The 6,443-nt window shown below is 42.2% G+C and overlaps 1 pseudogene; it reads right to left on the bottom strand.

Annotated features, from left to right (window-relative positions):
• Positions 1–5,358: 5,358 nt before the first annotated feature.
• On the bottom strand, positions 5,359–5,892 carry LOC108012336 (uncharacterized; annotated as a pseudogene).
• Between the last annotated feature and the right edge of the window lie 551 nt (positions 5,893–6,443).

Below are 6,443 nucleotides of genomic sequence, written 5' to 3'. Positions count from 1 at the left end.
GAATAAGAAAATGAACGCTGGAAATGAATAGGTAAATTAATACAGAATGAATATGAAGACTAAAATGGAAATTAGAACGAAAATATGTATATAAATTGTTATAATCATTTAAAGTGACCCTAATCAATATTTTTAAATATTATACCATTTTTGTATTATTCTTTAAGTATGGGGGACCCGTTCTCTAACTGTATAAGCGTATTCCCAGTTGAATGGCAAACGTTGTACTCTAATTGCACGCCCCGGCGTTGCGTTGTTGTTGTTGAACGGAGTTTTTGAGTCACGCGGCGACTTCAGGTGCAGTGGAAAGAGGAAGAGTTGAGGGAGGGGATCCACAAAAGGGGGTCTTACAAGAGGGGCAGGGGGAGCACCCCGGCCTCGTGCAGCATGCAACATGTTGGCCGCAATTTATTAGTGCTGCCATTATCGTTTTTCTTCAGATTTACCTCCAAGTGCCTGGCTGCGTGTCGTCCAGTGTTCATAAACCCCTTGGTCCCCGAAAGTATTTATTACTATAATTTTCCATATGTTTTCCTTGTGCGTTCTGCTCGTTGCACCGCATTTTTTCTCGCTTTTTCCTTTTTTTTGGCAAATTGCGTCTGGAAATTGTGGTAATAATTTGCAGCTTACTAAATATGAAGATCAGCTTTTGGAGCACGATCTGTGTGCCTGTTACTCCTCCGAAGGAAACAAGAAAAAACGGGGAAACAAATTTATTAACTTGTGCAAAATTAGTCGCTTACAGTCGTTTAGACATTGCAATTTGATTTTTATGGCCGTTCGCTTGTGTATCTATGAGATACATTCGAGTGCTAACTCGCGGATCCTTTGCCAGCTGCACCGATTTTATGGGGTTTTATTAAGTTTTATGACCCTGAAATTGTTGCACTAATCAGCCGACAATTTATGGGGCATTTGTCTTTGGCCAACTAACTAAAATTTGTGGTCGTGTTCATAAAAATCAGAGAGACACAAAAGCCATTCGGCTAATGAAAATTAGTCGAAATATGCAAAGTATGCCTCTGATTAGTGGCAATCATAAAAAGAACCCCGACTCGAGTCGTTTTTAATGGCTATCCGGCACTCTCGGCGGGACTTTGGGTGGCCCCTGAGTTTGGATTCCTAAGATACGATACACGAGAACCCAGCCCATCGAAACCATCTATAAATTGCCCGGACAACTGCCTTCGATGTCGCCTCAAATCGTTATGGGTATTTATAGGACGGGAAAGGTTAAATTGAACTCAGTTTCAGGTTCTATTCGATACTATCCGCGGCCAGAACTAGATGTTCTCCAGAGATCTTTGACAGTTTTATTTCAAGTGCGTGATCTGGTTGATTTACAGGCCATCACATGGAACATAGCTTCATTTATTTGGATGAGGAGGGGATACTTAGATTGAGCGGATAGGATAGGAATATCTACGGTTTTTTTTAGAACACTAAGGTAAGCAATTATTTAAATATTTTTAAGTGCTGACAGCTTCATGAGGGTCAAGTATTTATGTCACCCATTTTAACCAGAGGACCATCACCATTCCTTATCCTGTTTTTTATTATATCCGCAACTGATCGATGTTCCCGTCTCCTCCAACACGATTTCTTTCTATTTCCCGGAGCAGCTGCCCGGCTGAGCCAAACTGCAACTAAAATCAAAACCGCATTTAGTTATACATAAACTTTCAAATGCCAGCCATAAATCTGTCTAGGCAGGTCCCCCGGCCCCCGGCAGCCCACGACTTAACCCACTCCTCGAAGACAGACATTTGAAGAGTCGCAAGTCGCCAGTCGGCAGTCGTCGTCGGCAGTTGGCATCTTCCACTGGCCATCTTCCATCTTGCTGACAAATAATTTACCATAAAATCAACGACAACTGCCAATTTTTCAGTAATTAGCCCCGGCAGAGCACTTCCCCCGGACTGCGCCCCTCGTCTCACCCTTCCAGAGCACTTGAGCGTAATTAATAAAATATATAAGCCCCGAGATCTCTCGAGGCGCATTGTTGGGTTCAGTGAGGCTGCCTGCCAGGCATTTGCAGAAAATTAATTGTGCTCCACGCAGATTAACACATGCGTGGCAGGCTACCGAAGAGGGGCACCAAGGGGTTAAGGGAATGTGCACTGAAAGAAACAAACGTTGAGTTCTGGATTCAAGAACTTATTGTGAGGGGAAATCACTTCGGTATGGAAGGCTCTATCTGATGAATACATGTTTCTTTAAACATTAGAAAAAAACAGAATCCAATTTCCAAAAATATAAATTACGTTTCGGCATAAGCAATACATCAATAACAATAAATACCAGAGGTTAATATAATACTTATGTATAACTTAAGTAATTTATTTCTAAAAAATGTAATGTTATCGGCAGATGCTTAAGTCGTTGAACCAAAACATTAGCTTTTACGATATATTTTTACAGAAAATACTCCTGGAATCCACTGTTTTCTTCCAGTGCATCCAAAAGATCCTCCTGCGTTTTGGGAATTTTCTGCGTTTTACAAATTTGAAAATTTCTTGCCGCATTTTTACGACCTCCCCGCCCGACGTCTGCATTTTTATGTCGATCGTGTGTTGTCACTGAAGTCTGCCTGCTGCATATACTTGCCCCTCGCTTGCAGCACGTTGCATGTGGCACGCGCGTCGCATAATTAATTAAAAACGCATTTAAACGAAGCTTCACGACAGTCAATCGTTCGTGCACATTTGGCCACAGTCTACGTAGCATGTGGAGCTGTCTTGGCGCAGGTTTTATGCGTTTTCTAAGAAGCCTTTCGTCGACCGCCATAAATATAAATAAAGAGAATGGAGAACTATATTATTCTCGTTAGAATAGGCTGTCCCCGCCTTTTGTCTTTTGTCTTCTGGCTCTGAAGCTTTGAAGCCCCAACTCGACGGCAACATGTGTCTTTTGACGAAATGCTGACAAGCCTTTGAGTTTGAGGCAGTCTTCTGTTCGGTGTTCTGTGAGTTCTGCGGATGCGAGGAGCCACAATTGACGACCTCCTTTGCGATCCGTTCACTCGAGATTTGCATACGGAGAAGGCAACCCAGAGGTTTCGACCTCTGTTTCGGGGTTTTGGGTCGGTTTGGAAAGGTTGAAAGTTGGCTGGGAAGATAGAAAAATGCTTGAGAACAAGGTATTGGTACACAATCTGAGATCAAGAAGAGGTGATGGGATCCAAGTTAATAGAAGGTTAAGTAATGGTTTTTGTAGCTATGATTCATCGATTTTAAAAATGAACCCCGCTTTTCGGTATATAATAGCTCTCAACTCATTAAAAATTGTTTACGATCAATTGGGTAATATTTGTTTACAATCCCCAACTTAATCACACATTTTATCACAATGCTAAAACGTGCTTACTTTCATTCATATCCAACAGGATGTTTAAATTCTCCCATTTCCAACTCACAGCTCAATCAAATCAAATTTTAATTTACTTCCTCAACAGCTGCCAGAATTTTGTAGAATTTCACAGATTGCTCAAAACTCGGCCTGCCAAAACATTCATAATTGCTCGAAGCATAACATCCTCTATGTTATTTACTTGCCCCTAAAAACAAAGAACTACTGAGATGTTCAAGAGAAAAAAGCCATTCAAGTTCGGATCGCAGACGCATATTTATTTATGAAATTCCGTATTTATATCGCCTTTTGGTCTTTTTGGGTGTTCGAGAATTAAATAGCTCACTGAAAGCCACTTAACAGTTGATTTCAGCTGAATTTAATGCAACATTAGCGCTTCTTTATGCCACTTCCACTGCGAGAGACCCGCAAAGGTGATAGAATCCGAATCTGAATCTGAAGACCACCGACAACCCATTCCCATTCCCATTCCCATTCCCGTGGCAATCGATGGACTAGAGCCCATGTGGCAAGCGCCGTTGATGGGAAACAGCTGACCAGCGAGTACCGAAAATATTTTATTTATGTGCCAGATAAATAAAGCGAAATACCCCGAAAAAACGGGGAAATATATATAATGCTACGTGGCACCTCTGATTGGCAGGCCACATGGATGTGAAATGGTAGAAAGTCGGAGCTGTCTGGGGATAGAGTGCAGAAGCATCGAATAGGTGCGTGAAACTGAAGAGTTGAGGGGTTCGGTTTAGTTTTTGGAAGATCTTAGGAATGTTTTTTAGTAATATTAAAGATTGATCAATTTTGAGATATATATTTACCAACTACCATATACAGTCTATTATACCTTCTCAGTAGGTGGATAATATTTCAAACCCTGATTATCGTTCACTAGTTCCATTTCCAGTAGTTTAATATCAAACAGAGAATTATAATAACTAAATAAAAATCACATGATGAAGCCATATAAAACCTGCTCACTTCCTGATTAAGGCAACTAATAACCCCATGAAGTGGTAATAGAATCCTTCAACAACAGCAGTTCACTTAGCCCCGCCATCAATTTATAACAGATGGTTGGTCGGGCCAAGAAATCGCTTCATTTAAGCCCACTTTGGACGCGGCCGGGATCCTCGTTCGGCACACTGCCCAGTACGACACCTCGAAAAGATCGGAGATCGGCAGGGATCGGGGTCCCCCCATAACGATCATTGTCATGGATGGTCAGCGCAGCGGGGTGGCCATAGCTGTTAACTACTGTACTGAATGGGCGCATTTGCACAATTTGCACTCGCTTTTTAGGCCGTAATAAATTCGCATAAATTTTTAACCGAGTGGCGTGCCAATAAGCGAGCGATTTGTGAGCCTAATGAAGGCGATTTGTTGCGGCACCAACTGCCACTAAATTAGACACGAGAATTGATGGCCCGCAGACCCTCGAGGTGCTATCAATGCCACGTACACACTGCCCCACACACCCATCCCCCTCGGGGAAATTTAACGAGCCGCCACTGATATTCCCCGCATTCGCTTTATTTGGGAAATCTATGTGGAAATATTTTATTTTATATAGTTCGATCAATTGGTCTGCGGATCGTCTGATCGTTTTCCGACTTCTGGACAGCATCAGAGATCAGGGCTGTCCAGAGAGGGCCTGTTATCACCCCATTCGGGGAGAAGTGTTTGTTTCTTTTCCATGTTCTCCATTGCGGCTTACGCACTTTTCACACAAACATCATTTCGGAACCAGTGCACTCGAAAAATTATGTTAGCTGAAAAGGTTCTTAAAAGTTCAAAGAAATTACTTGTTTTAATGAACGCAAATTAAGTTATGGCTTCAAGAATTTGAACACTCTATGCTGGCCTATTAAAATGGATTATATACGATCCACCAAATATTCAATTCATAATTTAAATAAAAATGATTTAGTGGTTTGGTTAAGAATTCTAGGAATCAGTTGTTATTATTTTAGATTTCAACTATTTAAAAGACTTTTATTTTTCAATCAAGATTTTCAACGTAACCCCTATGACTTGATGGAAAATGTCTACAGCTGGTCGAAATGGGAAATGAAAACACCTGCAAATTGCAAAACATCGAGTGGAATTCGTCAGGGAGGTGGGCTCCTGGCCTTCGGGCCGAGACACATCCTCCCACACGACCGCGAGGCAATAAGTCAGGGCCGGGCAGGAAAGGCAACCCTCGCAGCTGGCAGGAAGCCAAGTCCTCGAGGGGGGAGGTTTTGGCAGGGGGCTGGCGCTCCCCCACGCGACACCTCCCACATAAAAGCCAGCTGGCTGGTAAGAGCCGGCTCATGAATACATTTGAACTCGTTAACTGCGACACACCCCAACATTTGTGTTTTGGGGGTTGTTCTGGGCTCGGGCTCTGAGTCCTCGCCCGGGAACTCACCCATCCATCTCGACCCCCCTTGCCCCTCCACCGCCGCCGCTGTCCTGGCTTTGCACGTGCACAATTTCGAGTTCATCAAAAGGAATTTGCTTTTGGGGAGCGTCCTCGTCTGACATTTATTAGAATTCTTTCGTTTCCGCAGTGCTGGGGGCGCCGGAGGGAAAAACTCATGGGAGGAGGGGCGTGGAAAATTCAGCTTCGAAAGCTTTTAGATAGAAATAAAGTTTTCTTTAGGAGAAACACTTAGAAAAAATATTTATGCTTAAAAAGTAATTTGTGACGAATAAAATATTTGAATTGGTAGCAGACATTTTTAAAATTTTTAAAAGGTTAAAATATATATCTATTTTTTTAAGGCTCTTTAAGAGGGTCAACCAACTTATATATTTTTCAATAATTTCTAGAGTTTAATTTTGTTGACTGCATTTAGTCACTTGGTTTCGGTTTGTTGGCTCTAATGTTGGTTGACTGCCATTAAAGTTTGGTTTGTTCTCGCTTCAGCTGGCTGAATGGCAATGGTCGGGGGATTTGAATCCGTATCGTATCTGTGGCGGATTTGGATGCCTTAAAGCTATTTGCAGGGTATTGAAATCGGAGCTGGAACACGCCACGCATTTTGACTTTTGCAGCTGCGAAAATTGGAGAAGGAGTTGCATGGAATTTAGAT

Source organism: Drosophila suzukii, chromosome 3 (genome assembly GCF_043229965.1).
Source record: "Drosophila suzukii chromosome 3, CBGP_Dsuzu_IsoJpt1.0, whole genome shotgun sequence".
NCBI classification, from domain to species: domain Eukaryota; kingdom Metazoa; phylum Arthropoda; class Insecta; order Diptera; family Drosophilidae; genus Drosophila; species Drosophila suzukii.
The sequence above is the reverse complement of the archived record's forward strand: the minus strand, read 5'-3'. Positions and strand labels throughout refer to the sequence as shown.